Source organism: Ptychodera flava, chromosome 1 (assembly GCF_041260155.1).
Source record: "Ptychodera flava strain L36383 chromosome 1, AS_Pfla_20210202, whole genome shotgun sequence".
Lineage (NCBI taxonomy): Eukaryota > Metazoa > Hemichordata > Enteropneusta > Ptychoderidae > Ptychodera > Ptychodera flava.
Genome location: NC_091928.1, coordinates 36,171,252 through 36,195,260, shown reverse-complemented (window position 1 = coordinate 36,195,260; position 24,009 = coordinate 36,171,252). Strand labels below are relative to the sequence as shown.

Genomic DNA, 24,009 nt, shown 5'->3' with positions numbered 1-24,009 from the left:
CATGACTAAGACTATGAGTCCTTGAAACTTTCAGAGACCAACCTGAGGTGTCCCCGAATCTTTCAAGGACTATCCTAATTTGACCTTGAATCTTTCAAAAACCGCCATTGCAAGACGAGTCCTTGAAACATTCATGGACCACCCTGATGTGTCCCTGAATCTTTTAGAGACCACTCTGATGTGACCTTGAAACTTCCAGGGACCACCCGGATGAGTCCTTGAAACTTTCAGGGACCACCCGGATGAGTCCTTGAATTTTTAAGGGACCAACCTGAGGTGCCCCTGAATTTTTCAAGGACTATCCTAATGTGACCTTGAAACTTTCAGGGACCACCCAGATGAGTCCTTGAAACTTTTGGGGACCACCTAGACTTGGTTCAAGTCTGTGATTTGTGAATGTTTGAGTGGAGTGAACGCAATATGATTTGTATTTTGCTCTCATGTGAAACGCGCGCGTGAGTGGACGCGATGAGTAGGGTGAACGCAATGAGTCGAGTGAACGCTATACAGCGGAGTTTCACCCGGAATCACAGACTTGGCTTTCTTGCACGATCTGCGTTGCTATAAATTATTCATGAGATGACGTTTTCTTTACTCATATATTATTCATAAGATGACATCACTAAATTTTACACATTGGGAGGAGTTACCAATTGACCCAAACGAGACGTGCATAAAACTCACATGGCGTTGTTGACAAAATGTCGAGTGCGATCACTTCCACAAAAGTCAGCACGACCTCTGTTGTATCACCGAAAACGCGTGAAAATATCTGTGTTGTTTGTGGGGCCCATGTTGCAAAATGCGAAAATCGTCGCCGGTTATTCAAGGATGGAAAAAGACACCGTCCTTACAGTAGTAGCCTGATCTCTTACGTGCCCGAAGCGATGGAAATCAAAACAATGCATGGGGTCCTACTAATTACTGCCCGTCACTGCCCGTCAGGAAATTAGCCTTCCAATTACTGTAATCAGTCGATATTTCAATACCAAAGACCACTACTCTTGTAAAAACGAACGAAATAATATTCCAAGATCCGAAAAATGTTGATTTTCGAACGAGTAGCAACGTTAATCGTGTGATCGTACATGCATCACCATTGGCCATACATACTGCCCGTCGACGTCCGACCACTGCCCGTCACTGCCGTCGGGAAATTTACCTTTCAACGACTGTAATCAGTTGATATCTCATATCAAAAACATTACTTACTATACACCAAACAAAATTGTCGTCCCAGACCCCAACAACGTTGATTTGCGAACGAGTGGCACTGCCTATCATCACCGCCCGTCGAGTAGAGAACTTAGCGCTCCAATATTCACGTTAGTTCTGAGACAGGACTCGGGCATTTGGAGTAAAACAGACTCTTATTTTGTAGCTTTCTATTATGTAAGTGGTCTTTGGTATTGATATATCGACAGATTACAGTAATTGGAAGGTTAATTTCCTGACGGGCAGTCGACGGGCAGTGACGGGCAGTGACGGGCAGCGACGGGCAGTAATTAGTAGGACCGACAATGTGGGGCGACTTCGTCAGTGATTTTCCGCTGCCTGTTGGTGCGCAGACGAACACATCTTTTCCCTCAATGTACTCTCAACAAGCTTTCTTTGGTAATCTCGCATGATTAGCGATGGTCGACCAATCAGTTGTAAAACGCGGTTGATGTACGAATTTGATGCTATTATTCGCCCAGATATAAAACGTACTCGATATCTAGCTTTGCACGGAGATGACAACGAACTTTTTAATGCATGCAGAGGTTTATTAGCATGCGTTCTTCTTATTGGCCAGAACAACGGCGGGGGCTGTCAATCATTTGTATTTGCTCCTACGTCACTGTGTACACAGTCCGTCTCACCGCCTGTACTTGCAAGAAGTCCAAGTCGGTGAATCCGGGAGAAACTAACTCACTACTGCGCAGACTCAAACGTGACGCATTCAATCGCTGGGAAAACCTGGCGTGAGCTGCCAAATTCCGGATAGGTTTGTACGAAATAGGAGAGACACAAGAGAAACTATTATAAATGATTTTATTTTTTTAAATTCACCGACTTGAGCCAAGTCTAGGGACCACCCTGATGTGTCCCTTAATCTTTTTAGGGACCACTTAGATAAGACCCCTATACATTTTTAAGGACTGGCCTAGAGAGGCATTTTGAAATAGTAAAGAACCAATCACATATGATCCCGAAACCTTCAAATGCATCCAGGTCCTCTAAACAATACAGCAATCATCAAGTTTTGACCTCTAATCTTGACATTTTCAAGAATGTGTATCAATGAGATGAATTATCCGTAAAAAATTGTCAAAAAGGATAAATTTACAATTTTTGAAAAGCAGATGGCTTTAAATACTACAATATTTTTAATACTATTTTAACATTTAATTCAATAATTACAGTTTCGATGTTTTCACTAGAAAAATTGATAATTACTAAATGCTTTGAGTAAACGCTCTCTTAGAGAGCACATTCTGTGACTTTTACTGTTCATCTTATAATCACAAAATAGTTCCAATTGTGTTATTGATGTGAATGTCCATCGTCTTCTTTCTAACTCGAATGCTTTTGGAATAATCGACGACGATGTTGTCAGCCCTGTTCAGCTTGTCATTGGCGCCATTGATGTTCTGGCTAGCTCTGTGATGATGGTTTTGAAGCCTGAGTACCATTATTGAAACCAGCAAATTCCCGAGGACGGCCCTCGTTCAGCATTACTGAGGATCAAGTACCAACTGTGTAATCAAAATGTTTTGAGGGCTGCACGTGACATTTGATGGCATATGTGTGTGTTTGCAGGAAAACTGAAGCATGATACGTGCTGCCCTTAGATGTGAACAACTTACATATTATCCTCCTGTTGTTTGTGGCTTATATTAACAGTGATGGTCACTGTTGTTTGTAAAGGTAGCTAATTGTATTCAAGCGATGAAAATTTTGTATAGTGCATGTAATTAACATGACCAGTATGCAGTCTATGAATTTTGATGTGAAAAAGCGCCTGGCATATTTGAACAAGGAGCAATGTTTGGGACCATCTCTAATGAGACATTGATTGTACCTGTTGTGTACACTGCAAATAAATATTAATTGATGTGCAAGTGACAGCACTCTGTCTGATCCATGCATAGTATTTTTGCTATATATTTTACAAAGGATGGATAGCCACAGTTATTAAGACTTGGAAGAACAGTACCACACAATTTACAATAACAATAAATATATGCATTTATTAACAATCGCTTAAACTTCATTCAATTTTCACAATACTCATACAAGTATGAGAACAGATTGCATTTGTGACTCTACCTCAGTGTAGATCTATAAACATAGTCTTTCATGTATCATTGTGTAGCAAATAACAAACATGACTACATGAAGTCATACTGTACTGTTCCAATGGGTGAAAAAATTCTGACCAGTACAATAGATGGTTAAATGTCAAGTATTTCTTGTATATTTTAAAATTGAGTGCTGTGTCATGGTATCAAAATTATGACAGTTAAAAATCACACACTTTACATGCAGTAAATTTGGCTTGTGTGTACTTATCATAAAATTGTACAAAGTGTTGTATTGTCTTTCTTTAGATATAGTAAGTGGTTAGTCTCACTTTCCCAGACTTTGTTTGCTGCACTGATATTGAAATCCAAATTTAATCTTTAAAAATCTTTATCCCAATTGAACTGAGTTTCCTTGTGTCATCCTTACTTTGAGCATTTTCAAGTTTGCAAAGGCATTTACATCGGTTACATTGTTTGGCAACCAGTTGGGTTTTGCGTTACACCTACCATTACCAGCGAAATCTAAATAACCATGACATGGTGTTCAGAATTCATCTTTACAAAAACCAAAAACCATTTAAAACTTTGCTCATAGTATCATCATTGCAAGCATCTGAAACCATCACAGGGTGAAAAAACGAATTTATGCCGTATAAGTCGACCCATAAATGATCCATAAATTGTAATATGTGCGTTTATGCAAATTTTCGTCCGATTTACGTCAAACATATAACGAAATCCCATTTAGTACAATTTTATGCACATTTTTTTCGGCTTAAATAAACAGTCTGAAATGCACAATTTTGTAGCGTTCTTAAAGATAGTGAAAATATCTTCAACATCAAGTATCACATTTTCCTATGTCATTAAATAGTAAAATTGACAACGATGGATGGTACTTTAAGATGTTATTTCTGAAAACAAATCAAAAAGATCTTCTATATGGCAGCATATAACTGGAAAATTAAATCCTAGGTTGAGGATAAATGCGACCTTTATGTTTCACGCACATTTGTATACAAAATCTACTTTTTGGCGTGTAGTTTTCGGAAATGAAAACAATAGAAAGTTTTCTCTCCTTTTCAGACCCTAAAGTTTGTAATTTTAACGGTAATTAATAACAATATCCAAGTTCGTTTCGTTTCGTACTTCGGTATATGTCTCACGAAAGTGATCATAAAGGCACCATAAATGTTTTCTAAAAATAGTCTTGAAAGTTCGACGAAACTTGTGATAAATTTGTATTCCATGTTTGCATTGTCAAGATTTTATATGATCTTTTTTAATGTAGACCTATACGGGAGCTATCAGTTTCTCTGTCAATATAAAATCTTTCACGATTTTTGCAAAAAATAAAAATTAAATTGCTTAATTAATGGACAAATATCTGAGCTGAACTTTGTAAGTATGATTTTTGTTCTTCGTGCCGGATCGATAGGAAATAGGGATAGAATATGAAGCTGCGCCACGCTATCGATGTACAAATAAGTTACTACATGATTAAACCAGCATAGATAGCAGCAAGTTTCCGTCACAAACGTAAATATATAAATGACGGTTTTACACACACATAAATGCACACATACAACTACACACACCCACACAGACACTGATGATCGCTACAGAGAACACATGTAGCGTGAAACTCTGAGTAACGCCTGCTAAGTCCTGTTTTCTACTTGTTATCAATTATATTATATTATATTATACATATATATATATATATATATATATATATATATATATATATATATATATATATATATATATATATATATATATATATACGTCATCGTATACGAGTGTTTTTCGCGGAGCCGTACAACTTCGAGCCAAAGGAATGAGTTACCTTTGTACAGTTCGTAACATAATTCTATTGAATGACTGTTTCCAAATTCTTAAAATGTTCATTCAGGGATACAAAACTGTTGATTTGTGTAGACCGATTGACACTGCTTTCTACTTACAGTTTTCCATCACAATAAAATCACAAGTTATAAATTTTTAGTTATTTATAACATTTGACAATCACGAAGAATAGAATTAGCAATTTCTTTCCTGTACAGTGTGGAGCTTGTTTGTGTCTCAAAATTATGGTAAACTATAACAAGTGTGGTTGTTTAACGTACTTTATTATGTTGATATCATTAAGTATACAGAGAGAAATGTCGTTTCATCGATGATGATAATAATAATAATAATAATAATAATAATAATAATAGTAGTAACATAAATCAGAAAACAGCGACTTGAGAAAATATGATATTACGCCATGGCTCCAATCCTTTACGTACTACCGCCGCCTATCTTAGTATTTTCCCTTACTTTCGTTTAAGTTGGCCGATTCCTTCTATCAGTTGTGGCGGCCTCTAGTGTTGTAATTTGAACATTTTCCCGCAAAGCTGGAACAACTAACATTTCAATAAGTGCTTTGAAAAGATATCCAGCCGCCATTATGATTTATTAAAATTTATAACTTATTAGTGAAGTATCTTTTGCAAAATTAGTGCCATTATCGTGCTTTTCAAACCAATTATTAAAGGGGACAGCAAGTAGCTTAGGCTTTTGATTATTTTTTTTCATTTTTTTTGTTTTTGTATTTTAACTACAATTTCTTCTAAAGTATGTTGAAACACTTACGATTAAGCTTGTCAAAATAGCGTCTTTAGATGTAAAATACGTTATATTATTGTTTACACTTCAATTATCAACAAAAACAATGCAGTTCTCATGTTCAAACTGCGTTTTTCTCGAGGGTCTATGGTACATCCAAACGCTTTGGTGAGTAGAACGCCAGAGTTGAAAGAGATATTACGGTACTTAACATTGACAAACAAAATTAGTGAAAAAATTAAAAGTTGCAGCTACTGGCCCGAGTGGACAGCTAATATATATTGTTATCAACAGGAGTGTTGAGAAGAACACGTGTGTGATGGAAGCTGTAGAGTAAAACTCTTGTACGGCGAACACTCGTCAGCAGTATATTGTAATTTTCAGTTATCGTTGAGCGTTCTTCCGTATATCATATGCGTGGCACCTGCAAGTGACCGCTCACTTTCACTGACGATATTAATTAATTATTTTATAGGAAAGATTGTAATTCATATATGCCCATGTTTTCAGCCATTGAAATTATCGTGTGGCAAAGGAATGGTCACATTGAATCATGTAAGGACCTGCCTCAAAGTTTACCTGGCGATAAATTGGTTTGTTGTGATCGTTCAGTCATGTTGTAGTCCTATTACTGGGTAAAAATCTTTTTTGCTCTTAAGGCTTTGGTCTATCTCTTTGTATCTGGTATTGCAGTTTCTATATTCATCTTTCTTTTAGTACAAGGCAGAAACTAGATCGAACTCATTGAACGCTTAGTCGTGAACTAAACCTTTACGTCATATATGCCCAGTCCTATTGGAAGACTAGTTTGATAAATTTTTGATAATGTTTTCGGTAATTAAATTGAAGCAACGGGCGAGATGGTAGAACGACGACAGACCTATGTTAGTTTTGAGTGATAACTTTGAAGTCAGAAACATGTATACAGCCTGAGACTTTTCTCTAACATGGAAATATCTCAGTGTATATTATTGAATACATGTAGTTTGGTCGGACTTCATATTCAAGGAATCCCTTCATTGTGACACTCAATCATACGATGGGGTATCTTCCTATAAATTCACATCAATTACTTTACATTTATAACATCACACATTAAACAAAATAAGCAGGTTGTAAAACGTTTCGACATCCACTAATCTTTGAAATTCTTACTGGAAAAGTACACACATTTAAGCGAAGTATCAAAACGAAACAACTCAATTTGTGCAGACAAATTCTACCTGTCATCCTTAGAAAACCGCAATCACACTATATACACTGTATATACACTGTATACACTGTAAGACTATATATAAAAGTAAGCGACCAGTTACTTCATTCTAAAAAGCGTCTTATATGCAGCTAAAAATATCAGGTATCTCACCGATAATAACAACCCAGAATCCATTTGACGATTGGAAATTGACGTATCGAAGGAGTGATAATGACTCGTTGAGGAATACTACTAAAACAGGCAAATCATTGACAATGAAAATATGGAATGATATGTCAAGGATTGCAGCCCAGAAACAGGCAAATCATTGACAATGAAAATATGGAATGATTTGTCAAGGATTGCAGCCCAGAAACAGGCAAATCATTGACAATGAAAATATGGAATGATATGTCAAGGATTGCAGCCCAGAAACAGGCAAATCATTGACAATGAAAATATGGAATGATTGTCAAGGATTGCAGCCCAGAAACAGGCAAATCATTGACAATGAAATCATTGACAATGAAAATATGGAATGATATGTCAAGGATTGCAGCCCAGAAACAGGCAAATCATTGACAATGAAAATATGGAATGATATGTCAATGATTGCAGCCCAGAAACAGGCAAATCATTGACAATGAAAATATGGAATGATATGTCAAGGATTGCAGCCCAGAAACAGGCAAATCATTGACAATGAAAATATGGAACGATATGTCAAGGATTGCAGCCCAGAAACAGGCAAATCATTGACAATGAAAATATGGAATGATATGTCAAGGATTGCAGCCCAGAAACAGGCAAATCATTGACAATGAAAATATGGAATGATATGTCAAGGATTGCAGCCCAGAAACAGGCAAATCATTGACAATGAAAATATGGAATGATATGTCAAGGATTGCAGCCCAGAAACAGGCAAATCATTGACAATGAAAATATGGAATGATATATCAATGATTGCAGCCCAGAAACAGGCAAATCATTGACAATGAAAATATGGAATGATATGTCAAGGATTGCAGCCCAGAAACAGGCAAATCATTGACAATGAAAATATGGAATGATATATCAATGATTGCAGCCCAGAAACAGGCAAATCATTGACAATGAAAATATGGAATGATATGTCAAGGATTACAGAATAAAGTTCATTTATTTGTAGACGTATACGATGACTTCAATTCAAAAAGAATATACGTGACGTTGTTGTTGACATTAATTTTTACAGAGGTCAAGCGTTTTTTTGCACGCCTTTCTCACTAATACACACTTGCGGTCAATATTTGAAAGTAACAGATTTTTCCAAAAAATTCTAACTCTGATGATTTTCTTTGCACATTCTGATCTTATGCGCTTGACGCCGTGGTCTTTCAGCTGAAATGTACTGCGATGTACTCTGCTATCTCGGGATTAGTGTGATGCACTTTCAATAGAGCCAACATTGCAACGACTAGTAATGGGTGATGAAATATGTGATTTTACATTGGATAAATCAGAGAAATCCAAAGGGACCCCATCGGACATATTCTCATTGACCAATGATACATTTATAAGCATTTCTTCAAGTCCCTCCATTTTTTCAACGAGTGATAAAGCGTACCTATGCGGCACGCCATTAGTCATGTGTGAAATATCTGATAGATATTTTGTGATATAAATATCATCCGATAGCTGTTTGTTAAGAAGTGATCCTCCAGCTGACAACTTATTTGCTAATTGTTTTTCAAGCTTTCATATTCTTTTTATGACCACGAGAGCATAACTTTTTGACACGGTAGTTTGGTCCCGATGTACACTTTCACTAGTTGATATCATTGTAGAATCGCGTCGCGCTAAAGCCATGGTTCTTCTTTTTACTTTTTTCCTCATTCTGTACTTTAAACGCTTCAACTTTGTCTATTCTTTTGTTCGAGGTTTCCATTTTCTTCTCTGTAAGATAAAGTGTCATACTCAATATCGTATTTGGTTCATCGGCGTACTGTCACAACACAAGCAAATGTGCACAGCTGTAAGGTCTTCACCAACATGTGATTTACAATGCGTTGTATAAATTCGTTCCATTTCATATGTTGACCATTGTTGACTTGCTCATCAACACATGAAACTGAGAACATAAACGTGATATTTGTAGATTAAGTAAAGACATAATACAACTGAGTGTTAGCCCGATAGAACAGATCATTTCTTTAGTTATTTGTTGTCGAGCAATGGCGAATATGATATTCATCAGCACTATAAATACCCTGTGTTTAGTGTAGTAGACCTACTGACCTTTTCCGCAGAGGCAGCTGTGACATCCATGGGCTTATCATCGTGACTAGCAACAACACCTGAAAGAAAAGTGCTACATGGTTACAGAAGCTTTGCAACAGTCGCTTCACGTCTTGCATTGACAGCAGAATGTTGTTCATTATGCCTTCATTAAATAGAGGGCTACCCGTGAAAAAAGGGAATCATGGTGATTCTTTTGTGTACAGCCGTAGGACTGTAGGTCAGGGCCAATCAAATAAAAGTGGAATAATAGACAACCCAGGCAAATGCACAGCCCCTCATCTTCGCTTGCCATTTCTTGTTCGAGCAGCCCAAATGCTCACGGAAATCAGATATTGGTGGCCCGAGAGGAATACTCCTGATATTTTCATACGGGGTGTGCCGCCTAAGTTGAAAACAGTTACCCATGTATATTCCAAAAATATGACCCATTGTTAGGGATTTGCTGACACACACCCGTACAGCCTTTCTATGGTAGTACCCCCCCCCCCAGGGATAAGTGGGAGATAGTAGTCAAATAACAACCCGTGCGAGCGGACCATGGCAGGCGCGCGAGTTTGTTACACGTGTGACGCCAGTTCGCGTGGCCTGTGTAGCATTTTTTGCCTAATTCATTATAACAGCTTCGCGAAACGACCTGTAAGGCACCTGTTACTTAGTAATGGATGTGTCGTGGTTTTACATGCGATTGTGAAAGATATTTGTGTGTTTTTTGTGGGTTACTTTCCAGGCCCATATCTGGAAAAATGTAATTTACAATTTACAGCTACGGAGGATGGACAGTCGCGTATACATTACGTTTACTTTTTTGTTCTTCGCACACAAGTTTTGTAAATAACATCGTAAATAAAAAGAACCGACTCATTTGAGTGTTTGGGGAGAACACGGAACTGAGAATTCTCGCGAGTCAGACCATAATTTCCGCTCCGCTGACCTACGCAAAAATCATAAGGGGCAGCCTTAAGCTGTTGCCGTAAAGAGGCTTTAAGTTTACGACGACGAGAGCTGAGGTGCCGAAATACTGTAATATCATGTTGATGATATCTGAACAGTTTAGTGTCGGTTAATACTCAACACTCCGCTGACTCCGTGTAGACGAAATATGATACAATGAATGCAGACGAATGCTGATCAGTTTTTTTGTAAAGCAGCCACTACGACATTTGTGTCAGACAGAAGCGTCTATCGAATACTAGTTTTTACTTTGTCATATGCAAGTTTTGATGAAAACATATTTACATAAAATAAAAACACTGAGTCATGGATACCATACAACATATTGCCTTTCATGTCATGATTACGAGTACCAGAATCAAAATTATACAGAAAATTCAACATATCACTGCCTAGCCTGCTGTATATATATATGAAGGAAGCCGGGACTAATTATCTTCATCCTAATCAAATTCAGTCTCTACAATCATGACAATAAGTAATTTTAACACTTCCGTTGTGTATTCTATCAAACACTCAAATGTATTTCTTAGTGTCTTCACTCCGATTTCAAGGGTCATGGGTCCATGGCTAATGACGGCCAAATAAAAATCTAATAAACCGTCATGTCGTGTAAAAGTTGAAGGGCGTGCATTTTCTTAGAAGTGAATAACCTTGAAGTAAGTCTTGTCTTTAACAAAAACAGACTTCTATCATGGGACACTACATACCACTGTTTATCCTTGTATGTCCATAAAACAGACTATGGTATCTGTCTGCATACATGGTATGTCCAGCTAGAGTGCTCTCCCAATGAACTTCAGTCTCCACACATACTTGTGTGTTCTATCCAAACACTCGAATAAGTCGGTTCTTCATATCTACAGTGTTATCTACAAAACAGTAAGCGTAATGGTTACACACAGTTACGAGTGTAGTGATACATAGCGGCCGCGCGTAGTATGCATAGATAAAGGGCGGCGGCCGCTATGTATCACTATTACACTATTACACTATTATTAGTGATTACTCTTATTGTCCATCGTCCATCCTCTGTAGCTGAGTTTCTATCTGTGCGGTAGGCCTTCATCTGATAATATGTCATAGACTTATGACTCATAGTTGAAGACACTGCACCAAAGTTGACCTGTTTAGGTATTGATTATTATCTACAATAAAGGTGGACATTTGTAGACGGTGCTTGTATAACCAATAGTAGGTAAGGAATATCTTCAATTAATTTTTACTTTTATTTCATTGACATTTCATGTATTTGTCAATACGACTGACCTGTAAGGTCAGCTGTATTTTTTAAGGACATAGTTTCTATGATTAGTGAATTTTTACGTTTAACCACTCATTTTTCTGTCATTACTTATCTTTCAAATTAAATAATACATTTGCATATGTAAATTTTTCATCATTTTTTCAAAGTTTTTTTCTTTAATTTCTCCGAGTAGCTTTAACATTTAATAGGTATGTTACACAAGATTTGTACACATTTCATATATGGTTTAAATTATTGAAACCTAAAGCTAACGTTGCCAGTGTTAGTCAGAAAATATGTATCTTACTGCAACTGCTTCTATTACAGCTTTCATTTTTTGGTTTGTAATGTCTTCACGGTTTTCGTATCCTGACCTAAATGATAGCGAACATTGACAGTATAAATTTATACTTCTGCACACTGAGGAGAAAAACATTTACTAGTCCAAAAATGTTCAAATGAGCTTGAAAATGTGAAACAATAGCATTAGTCAGGTAGCTCTGATATTTAATCCATAATTACCGAAGGTAGAATCTGATATTGTTTACCAAATTTTACTTGAAATTTCATTTGTAAGTCCCCCAGACGTGTATAATCAAATCATTACGAAATGAGAACAAATGCAACTTGTAGAATGTTTTTGTGTCGTCAGAAAAAACAAATCTGTTCAAAAATGAAACTGAGCATTCCCATTGGAAATGTCCTTTTGTTCCTTTTGCTGTGCTGAAATATTTATACTACACAATGTACTTGCTTTATGTGAAATTCTTCTCTGAAATTGTTTAATAGCAATCAAAGTGGTAGTTGCTAGGGATTGCCTTATTCTGCTTAAAATGATTACGGAATTTGCATATGCAAATTTTGTAGCTAAATTTCTTTGTATTTGTCTGACGGCTCTTAAATTTGATGTGCTGTTGACGCATTAGCATGAATTTGCATATACGATATATTTCATTTGTCATAATTGATAAATATACTATTTCAGGAATCTTTGCTAGATGTTAAATGCTGTACATCGTTTCCATTCATTGCGCGGATCGCCGAGCTATATCGGCCGCAAGTTAGGTTGACGTTGATTGATCACTCATTCTGTAATTTGCATGTGATCTGCGTAGGGCAATAAGCGCGGGAAATCCAGCGCTGCGCTTTCATGACCTGTGACAAAACTTTATCAACGTTTACTATAGTATATATCTATTTTTCTCTTCAAATTTATGGACATGTTTCCAGCATGCTCGGATTCAACTCAGATTTTAAATACATAGCTGATGTCTAGTGTAACATGATGCACGATGCGCATCGTTCACGTTTAAATTGTTTGAAATGCAACGATTAGAGACCAATTGAAATGCAAAACATGGTACAAACTTAAAGCAGCGTAAAGCTAAGAAAGTTTGCGATGGGGCGTCATCTTCATTTGCGTGCCTTTTAACCAATTCTAGCAAACTTTAAATGGGTACACTCGAGCTAAACAGTTGGATAATATGTCGACATAAAGTAAGGGCGTTCCTTGGTTTAATTTTAAAACACAAAGCAACAATAGTATTTGATTCAAAGTAGGCGTGTGATTGTCATTTTAAACTTTACAGTATTCGTCGCTACCAAAACCTTTTAACAGACTTACCTCCTTTTTCAGGCAATCTTCCCGTTGTTTGACTTTTCCAAAGTGAACAGACAAAGAGTAGGAACGTCCTGACACGCCGTTGCTATTCGTGGAATTTCGCGCGTTCCCTCAACGCATGCGTTGAACATATGTTTCCCTCCATCCCTTCCTGAACAGACTGAGAGTTGAACCAAGGTCCCTCTATGACCGTGGTTGAAATTAAAATAAACAATTCAGTTCTCCGGAGGAAATTCAATCGTGCACTGCAGTTAAGCATTTGTCCCAAGAGTGACTCTATGAGCACTGGTCTGGCCCCTTCTACCGTAACAAGATAGTCAAAGCAAAACACTTCACATAGAGTCTGGTTGATAGCATACATAAATTAAGTTTGGTTGGGCAAACGCGTGTTAAAATCAAATTTCAAAAAGTAAACTCACAGAGCAATGCAATGCTTCCGGCCAATTCAATACGGCGCCTTTGATAATTAAAACACGAACGTGAAAACCTGTCACGAAACTCTTTACATTCTGATACGTTATCTTTGTCTGCATGTAGGGTGCGCCAAGTCACACTTATTGTACTCTATGGCTTGAAACCATGGAAACCATGTGTATGCATGATAATTTGTACTAATTCTCGGTTTGGATTTTGTTTGAAGGGTGTATTGTTCAAAACTAATTTAATCAGTTTATGATATTTTTGAGAAGTTCAGATCACAATGCCATCGTCTAATGAAACGAGAGAAACTCATTGTTTATTTAGAGAAAAAGAAAAGAAGGGAAGAACTAAATGAATGCATAAAAAAATGAATCTAGCTGTAAACTTTCGATGGCATTACTGTTTTTCGAACATGCAAACAAACTCCGTAATGACAAAATGTTAGAAACTATCCTAAACTATCTGAAAAAGTTTAACGATCATTATACATGTAACAAGAAATGTCTCGTAAAACCAAAGAAGACAGACTATGCGGACCATATACTAAAGTGGTTTAAAAGTCTACATAAGAGCAGTGTTCTTCTGTATACATCCATTCAATGTTTGAGAAATAAATAAGACGCAGTGACGGTATACCACGAGAGGTTTGGCCAATTCATCACGAAATGTACATATGTGCACGAGCGATAGTGAACTGGTCAAACTGAGTGGTATACTCGCTGCTGGTGTAGTTTATTAATGTTATGTCAAAATATTAAATTGAAATTTGGAATGAAACGTCAAAAAGGGGATTTTCTCTAGCTAAGAGCTCTTGCATTTTCAAAATGTGTTATATGCGAATATAGCATGGATATTTCCCGTCTCGACCAATCAGATCGTAGTATTTGCGCCATTAATACACAGTTATAATGTTATATTTGATACTATAGTGTAATCTTCTGTTGATTTACGAGTATACGACCGTAGGATTTTTTCACAATCGGTTTGATTGACCTATGACATTAATATTATACTTCAGATAGATAGATAGACAGATAGATAGATAGATAGATAGATAGATAGGTAGATGATAGATAGATAGATAACTTTATTGCCATTATACACATGCATGTACATTAGGAAATTGTTGTGCTGTCGTCACACAAATCAAAACAACAATTTATATTACATGTAACTAAAATCACTTTAAAAACTGACAATAAAACCAAAAAAGTAATTCGAAGGAGCCATGAGTAAAACATAATATAAAATCTTATAGATACAGGTAATGAAAATGCAATTGCAAATTAAAAATTGCGATCTGAAAGTATTTGAACAGCACGTGGATAAAAACTATTACTAAAACGTGCGGTATTCACTTTAAAGGACCGATAGCGCCGTCAGAGGGGAGTAATTGAAATAAATCATGTTGTTTGACCAAAAGAATACAGTGAAGAACAGTTTCCGTGAAAGATAATTCGAATGGATGAGTTCATGGTTCTTACAGTTCTTGTTCCGTTTCGAACGCAGGATCTTGTTGAGAAAGAAATCGCAATATCAGCACACAAAGAGTGAAATCTGTTTAGGTAACTACGAGGAAGTTCAGAAGTCATTCTTATGGATTCACTCCAAAGTCTAATATTATTTCTTTTTCGAGCAGGTAGCCCTCATTTGTTTTTGTTGTTGTTGCATTGTTCTGAATGGTCTGCTCGAGTAACATTACTTCACGCATGCGTCATGACCGAACTCTTCAAGAAGACTTGTTGAAGTGCTGATAGAACAATATACTAAATGTCTCTGTTGAACTAGCTTCGTGTGCACGTATTTCTAAATCAAGAAAAATGTAGTTCTCATGTGCAGAATCTATTTATGGATCTTCAGCACATTTCAACCATACCGGTGCGTTTGATTGATCTGTTCCGTAGTTTTGTAGCAGTTCGGTACCTTCGTGGATCCGATACTTCGCTACAACCACCAGCCTCGCCTTCCCTTCTATTTCAACACTCACTCATCACCACAAACTTGCACGTGAAATGTGAAGGTTCAGCCATGCACCATGATTAATGTCGATTTTCCATGTAGTTTCTGTAATGACCGTCGTTATCATCAAAGTTGCATGGAACACACGAGATAATTATATCACCAATTATATCACAAACTACTTCAGAACCATCTTCGTGTGTTCGAAGTCTAGCATAGTTTGCAAATGAGTGTGAACTGCGAACATTCGCCAGTGCCTCTTGTCTTGTGCCTGACGACATGATGGATGGTGTCCTTGAGGTCATAACTTGGAATGTATACAAATGGATTGTGTTTCCTGTATGTAGAAATTTCAATATAATTCTCATTAGACTTTCTTATATGTTAGACAAATGGCACAAAATGCATCGATGATTTACATCTGAGTTTTGTCGTATATCTCATGTATGCTGACATTTTAAGTTTATCGCAAACTTTACAAAAGTTTACAATTGTACTGTCAGTAGTGGGGCAATAAAGCCATTAATCGTATAAAGTCGACACCAAGCGACCTTTTCACTCCTTCATGCCTGCCTGCGAAATAGGTCACGATACAAAGCAGATTATTTTTTCTGTTGAAAAAGTGAAGTCGAGATTCCTACTCAGATCATTTGAAAAAATAACACAACCATATGGAAATTTAAAAACCTGACACATTGTATTTCAAGGTATGGAGAACTTTTACGTTGGTCTCTAAATGTCATTCAGTCATTGCCTTTGATAGAGAATCGGGGTCAGAGCCGCTTCAGTGTGTTTTGATAACTCGTAGTTGACAGAAATGGGTTGTAAGTGCCAATGAAAATGATGCAGAATCTGAAACATAGGATCGAACACCCTCAAAATGCTCTTTCCGTACATATTCGTCAATGTCAGCGCTAGCACCGTGGCAACAATTTCAGTTGAATTTATAGGAATGTGTTAAAAATCAAGCCAGTATCTTAACATTGCAACATATTGGTGTTCAATGTGCCAAAACAAATTCCACGCGGTACGGAGGTTTGAACAATAAAATAAATTACAGCGGTTTTGAAATTGCATCATGGCCAAAATGAACGCACAAGACGCATATGCACTTTTTAATTTCACTACATTTGCATGTGCGTCTTGTGCATTCATTTGGCCATAATGCAATTTCAAAACCGCTGTAATTTATTTTATTGTTGAAACCTCCGTACCGCTTGGAATTTGTTAAGGCACATCGAACACCAATATGTTGCACTGTGGCTTAGAAATCCTCACAGTTTGCAACTGGCCGGCATATCACATAAATTAGCTCCACGGATTCGGCACAGTTTCACTTTTTGTTTTTGTAAATCGAAGTCAATATCGGAAGCCATGAGTAAGCCAATGAGTAAGCCTGGTTTTATCAAGCAGATTGGCATCATTCACTAAAGCTCCCTGTATTTAAGAGGACACGTGTGTATAAGAACTATATCAGCTGCATCTGTAGATATAGTCAAGGTCGGAATTCTAGCTGTCTCATTTTGGCTCAACACTCAGAACATTTCAATATTATAATTGCATAACGCAGTAATACCATGGATCAAATAACGGTATCATTCGACTAGGGACTGTAGCTCAATGAAATGGCATATCAAAATTGATAGAAAGTATAATTTGGTAATCACGCAAAGTACACAGCATGTACAGTGATGAAGGCTTCAAATTGTTATCTCTGAATTTTGAGTGCAACTAACAGCTAGCCCCTCCCAGGAAACTGTTTGGATTAACCCAGTTAAAATTGGCGGGAAAGTTACATGCAGCCTATTCCATTCCCAGCCCACTGATTGGATATGCTATGACCTACTCAGAAAGTGGAGGGAAATACGACTTCAGAACTAGATATCGACAGCTCTCGGCTTAGGAACAACATTATAGGAAAAACAGCGACTTTGTGTGTTCTTTCATCTTAATAAGCTCCTTGCAAGTCACACAAGTTGAGAAATTCTGAACCTACATTAGTGCGATTCACAGAAATGTCGAATTCTACAAATGATAAACACGCAGTCGGGACCGAGGTTGCCTCTTTTAGTTCAGTAGCGACGAGACCTTAATGACTGATACTCGTTCAGTACAAAGTTCTGGAACAATCCTGTCGATACTTCTGATAACAGTTCAATATCATCAGGTAGTCTGACAATTTAAATTGACACGTAAACTTTCCTGTCTAATTTGAAGGCTATGCTAATGTCTGTTTTCTATGAAATCGCGGTCTTCGCAATCGTCAGACTTTTGATTGGCTTTTGTTGCTTATCTATCAGACAAAATACAAAATGGATGTCCAAATACAATTTTGAACTTCCTCTTATTGCAGAAAACGCGAACATTGGCACAAAGACATATGATCCCGATTGCTGTACATGATGAAAACAAAAGACTGAAGCAGTTGAAGCGGAGAAAAAGCAGTTGATGGCAAAAATTCCGAGCGGCAAATCCCGGAGACGCAAACATAACATCCACGTTAGCTGTGAATGTGCGGTAAGGCAATCCTTTCCGCCAATTTCTGCTCCACTGTACAAGTATTTGTTCACATATACAAACGGGTCAACTTGTTATCACTGAGCACAAGTGTGAGACACACGTTGACTGATGATGGCCACCATGACCTTTCCCCTTAGAGTAAGGTTAATATCAAGAAGGAATGTAGAGAAACTGGCATGAGACATATGGCGAACTGTGCTATTTGTGACAGCGGTCATCTGATGGATACTGGAAAGCTGGAAACATGTCATTGTAAAACCGTAATCTACTTCGTTCTATAAGCCGGGCCTGAACACGTTTCGCGATTCTAACAAAATGCAATTTGCTGGTAAAATAATACTCATGGAAAATTGTCAAAGACGGTAACTTTGCCTTAGCAGGTGTTTCGTGTTATTGCAAGATTTACATAACAAATATTGATAATGAGAGAGAGAGAGAGAGAGAGGAGAGAGAGAGAGAGAGAGAGAGAGAGATGAAAGGAAATGGGATATGGAAGTATGCCTTTACGTTTCAGAAACCGTACTATTGAATCTATAATAAGAACACGATTGGAACTATTTCGGGATAATTGGATCTTCATATTTTTCAAATTTCTCAAAAGTGCCCTATAGCTGATTACAAATTACTCATAAAAACAAGTGTACTTTTTCTAAAGAAAAGCAGATTAGCTTACATTAGCTGATTAAACCGACATTCCTCATCCAATTATCACAAATTAGTTCCAATCGTGTTTAAGATAAATAATTTAACAATCTCACCTTTAAACGTGTAGTAAGTCATCAGCAAGAGCCACAACAAGTCCAAAATGCTGTACTTATTTAACGGACACCAAATTTGAATCTGTATTACGTCGGACTGCGTATGGGATGGCGAGGGCGTAGCCTACAAATTTTATCAAACCGCAATTGGTCGATGTGTGTGCATTTCAATGAGGCACGTTGTCTTCTCAAATCACGCCCAGCAGCTTTTGTTCATGTTCTCTACAATCAGGCCTTACCGTAAGCCAAATTGGCAAACGGAGCGATAGTGACTGTTCATTATTGTCCTGTATGAAAATTTTAGTGCGACCTAAATGAAAATCCGTTGTACTATTCGTTTGTATTTTTTAAACGAATTTGTTCTTTGTGATGAAAAATGAGTGACGTTTCGTTGTTGTTTTGTTTGAAAATGGTTCAGCCTGTTTCGTTCTAAATTTGTTTTGCAGAGAGCAGTGAAGAAAAAGGAATTATTATCACACGAAGACTTTACGGGCTTCGTTGAGAAAAGGTAAATGACCCACACTTCCTGTCAAATAACTAATGAAAAAATAATGAAACATCCACTTATTATTGCACGAAAACTCTTTCATATTAACTTATTATTATTCTCCGCTTTCAATTTCATGAAAACTCATTGATATTAACTTATCATTATTCTCCGCTTTCAGTTTCAACGAACCAGAAAATCGCGCTGTTATGAAGAAACTCATGGGAGAAATACGCTCAATCTATGAAGAGAAAGTGTGGAGTGCTCAAGAAATTGAAGGTAGGCTGACTGAGTCTCCAGACTAGCTAGGATTTTATCAATCCATTCAGCGATCAACAAAAATTAACCTGACTGTTCAGAAGAATTTGTCAATTACTCTTTCCTTTATAAGTATCTAGTTCCCATTGATTACAAAAGTATGTTTATCTTATTCAAACAACAGAGGCTGCTACACTTACTGGCGAACACGCAGCGATCAAATGACAAGGCAGCGAAAAGGAACTGAAGCTCGACACAGGGAAAAATGTGTCGTCATGAACGAATCAAAAGAGTAAGTCTTCTCACATGATAGTCTACAACTCTGTTGTATATGTGCGAACAATCTTGACTATCTTAATTTGTAAATCTCTAATGTCAGAGGATGTATATTAGAACAATATGATTTCTTTCATAAGAACGAACTTAATGACCGAATTTAGTTGGAACACACTCAGCACACCTGGCGATCATGGCTTGAAATCAAAAATACCTTTATTGTTGTTCAGAAACTAAAGTGCAGAACTGAAGACCTAGGGATGACCGACTGGAACGAAAAAAAGAAGAAAAAAATCAGCGCCATTCTTCAGCCAGAGTATCAGAGTTCTGAAGACGACGACAAAGACGCAATTCCATCAATGCCCGAAAGTGGATTCGGCGCTCTTCCCCGAAGAGTCAGGAAACTGAAATGGCGGTCAAAAAAAGTTGACAACTTACAAAAGAGCACTCGATAGCATTTTTTTAGAAAATATATCTCCTAAGCGCCGAGCATCAATGGCAACTATATCAAAACCTGACAATTATATGTCAGAAAGGCAGGTTCCAAAAGACGCACCTTCATGGGCTGTATCGAAAGATTATGATCAAATGTCTTACCTACAAGCATCAGATGAGAATGATAAATAGGTTCAAATATTTTGTTAGAAAGGTATCAAACCTATAAGTCTCTGTGCATATTTTGATGACCAAATAGAATATTAACACGACCACTTTTCTTTCCTTTCATAACTGAATGTTACGTACTGAAAGAATATATTTACAGTAATTTTTAAACTTGTTTGACGTGAAATTGACTACCGTAAATGTTTTGATTAGTATGGAGAAAATCATTACAATTTAAGATTTCACTTGATGATATGTAAAGATCCTCTTTTAGCACAGGCTGGTACAAGTGTGATAACATGTTTTGGGATTGAAAGCTGCGTTAACCACAGACAACGAAAACAAAGAAACCGAACAACTATGATATTATTGTCCAAGCCGCACTTTATCTAGATTTAAGTGTAAGATTATATGTTAAAAAGTAATTGGATGCGTGCAATATTGTAAAAGGACCATCACCTCGAGCTGTGTGTTGAGCATCATGAACGAGCGCCGCTCGCGTTGATATGTTATATCCCTCTTGAACGATTCTCATGGTGGCGTGGTACTCAAACCTTAACTCACAGGAAGTCGGGCGTGTTCTCGTGATGTGTGCTCTTCCAACAGCTATAGCTAGAGTTTTTGTGTATGTGTGTGTGTGTGTGTGTGTACACACACATACACACACATTATCGTGAATTGTTGTTAATTGTAATTTTTTATGTGTTTACAAATATGCAAACATCGATAGAGGTTTACCAATATATAGAATGCGTTTTTGGCCATGTTCAAGACATTATCGCAATTGCAAATAAGATTCTTTTCTTGATTTTGTTAGGATTAAAGACTTAATGCTATCCATGTAAACATGTTATTCCTGTTTTTTCAAAGCATTTCCATGGAAAGTGAGTTATAACTATTTTTCTAAACGACGAACGGGATACTAATCTGTAAATAACATTGTGATATTCAATATCAGATTAGTATTTTTTACCGAAATAGTGTTGCACTTAATTTCACTTACGACAGTTTCCATGGAAATGCAGAACTCAAACACACACACAAATATGCCAGTTTAAATGCTCATTAAATGCGACAGTAAAGAATCCATTTATGGCAGCATAATGCCGTAATGATGAACCATAAATTTGGCGTAAATATCAATTAAAGGTATACTTTATGCGACATTTATGTGTTACATTTCCAATCAATACGCAGAAAATATGTAAAAATAAATTTGTCATATATCCGATATTTCAAGACGACATAAAAACATCGTAAATGTATTAAATGTGACAACATTAGCACATATATTCCACATAAACGTAACATTTTTTGTATATATATGATTCATTTTGTGTTGTGTTTACGTAGACATTATAAGGTATTTGCGCGTTTGAAAACATTTCCGTCAATTCCATAAATTGTATAATTCCGCATAGCAGTCATTCCATAAATGACACACATACACATACCACAAGTTTGCTGGGATGCGCCATAAATATGACATAAAGCATCAATTTGCGTCACGTTTCTTTAAATTTAGGTCTGCAGAAATGAGTTTTTTCACCCTGTGCATGGCAACTGCCTGGGCCTGCCAACGCAGCTTGCAGCTTTAATTTATTTATATAAGTTGTAGTATATAATTATGATGTGTACATTGCCAACAAAACTTTTATCTACTGATTTTTTGGCATCTTGGTCTTTTGTCAACAATAAACGCACTAGCAATGGTGATAATCTGATGACAGCAGCCACAGATTAGCAACTTACAACTTTCTTGCTTTCCTTAGTGCAATAGGCAGTCACACTCATGATGAAACAGCATGAGATTATCACAGGACAAATACATGACACTATGCATGCAGTTATAGCCTGTATAGAGGAAACTAGGGTCTATGATACAGTGTCACTTAGTGAAGAGAACAACCTCAACAAGAAATCTTCAGAAAACCAGTTTTATAAGACCAAGACCCTTTAGGTTGATGGTATAAATCTTCATTGGCAATACATATCATACTCCAAACTATCAAAATAAACAACAACAACAAGAAACTTGTGGTGGGACCCATACACCCCTAACTCTGGTGTCAGTATGGGCCACACTTATACCCAGTGATATGGACTTAATAAGTTTGACATGTGTAGTGATTTTAAACCAGGCTTAACTTTTTCAAGGGGAAAAACCTCATCAGTCTTGTTCTGCAAGCATAGGAAGCACAGAGTATGTAATGCCATAAACTGTCAATCACTAAAAACCTAGCAACATGTGTGAATTGGTAGATGTTTGCAATGTCTTTGTATCAGATATGGTTCAAATATATGTTTGCTCTTTACCACAAAATGCTAAGAATAGGGATAGTATAAAGTGTATGATTTACTAGACTTATCACAAGGCCCGAGTAATTACATTCTTGGATTTGCATTCACACATGCACAGGATTTTTGGAGGTTTCATGAACAAAGAACACTGTATTTGAACACCAGTAGGACTTTACCGTTTAGCTTTTTGCCTACAAATCTACTCTGTGAATATGTGACAAGGTAACATATTGTAGGTACAGTATCTGTCGTAGTTATATTGGTATGCTTGTCTGTCTGTCCATCAGCTGTGAAAGTTGAAAAGTGCTGTGTTCATTACTCTGATAGTTGCTGTGAAGGTATGTAAGGGGATTGGGACAGATTATTTTTGTGTAGCATTGGAGATATGCAAATGAGCTGTACAAACTGCAAAAATGATAAATTTAAAGAGACATTGTTCAAAACCTGCTCAAATAGCCTCGACATTTAGTGTCTATAACCTCAGGGGTGATTTGAGGCAGATTTGCTCAAATTGCAATGAAACTACAAATGTTTTAAATTTTTAGGCAATTTTCTCCATTCTGAAAATTCACTTTCTTAGGAATCACCTGTGTGATTAATTTAAAATTTTTATGCACCTCAAATGCAAATAATTGACATGATACTTCTACATATATTTGCATGACATAACCGTACTGGAAGATCGACATCTGTAACACATGAATTTGATACAGCATTTCTAGACATATCATACTAATTATGAAAGTTCATTAAATATGCAACATAGCAATCAATTGACTTGATACTGCTTAATGACTTCTCACAGTATTACAGTACTGAAAGATCAACATCTGTATCATTTTTCATCAAATTTGATGCAATATTTCTGGACAAAGCCCCCTAGTTAGGAAAGTTCATTAAATATGCAAAATAGCAATTAATTTGAATGACACCACTAAGTACCTTTGCAAACTTATATGACTCTGTGTGCTAAAGATCTATACCAAGTTTCATCAAATTTGCTGCAGTATTTCTATACATATCACCCTAATTACAAAAGTTCATCAAATATGCAAATTAGCAATTAATTGATGGAATACTGACTGTGTGCTATCAGAGCTCTGTGTGACAAACATCTTCACAAAGTTTCATCAAATTTAGTGCAGTCGCTTTAGAAATAGAGCTCTTTTTCAAAAAGTCATTGTCAATGACATAGTCCCCGCTTTCTCAATAAAATGACCGTCACACGGCC

At 36.8% G+C, this 24,009-nt stretch overlaps 1 protein-coding gene and 1 long non-coding RNA gene across 2 annotated transcripts in view; one reads left to right on the top strand and one right to left on the bottom strand.

Moving 5' to 3' along the window:
- The window catches only part of LOC139136355 (cytochrome P450 20A1-like), an 81,691-nt gene that overhangs the window by 4,436 nt on the left and 53,246 nt on the right, over positions 1 to 24,009 (top strand). The gene's annotated exons all lie outside the window — the stretch shown is intronic.
- LOC139136298 (uncharacterized) lies at positions 5,894 to 13,297 on the bottom strand. Its single transcript, XR_011553179.1, has 4 exons — positions 13,200 to 13,297; positions 11,040 to 11,201; positions 9,376 to 9,434; positions 5,894 to 9,033 (listed from the first exon to the last, which is right to left on the bottom strand). It is a non-coding gene; the product is annotated as an uncharacterized lncRNA (long non-coding RNA).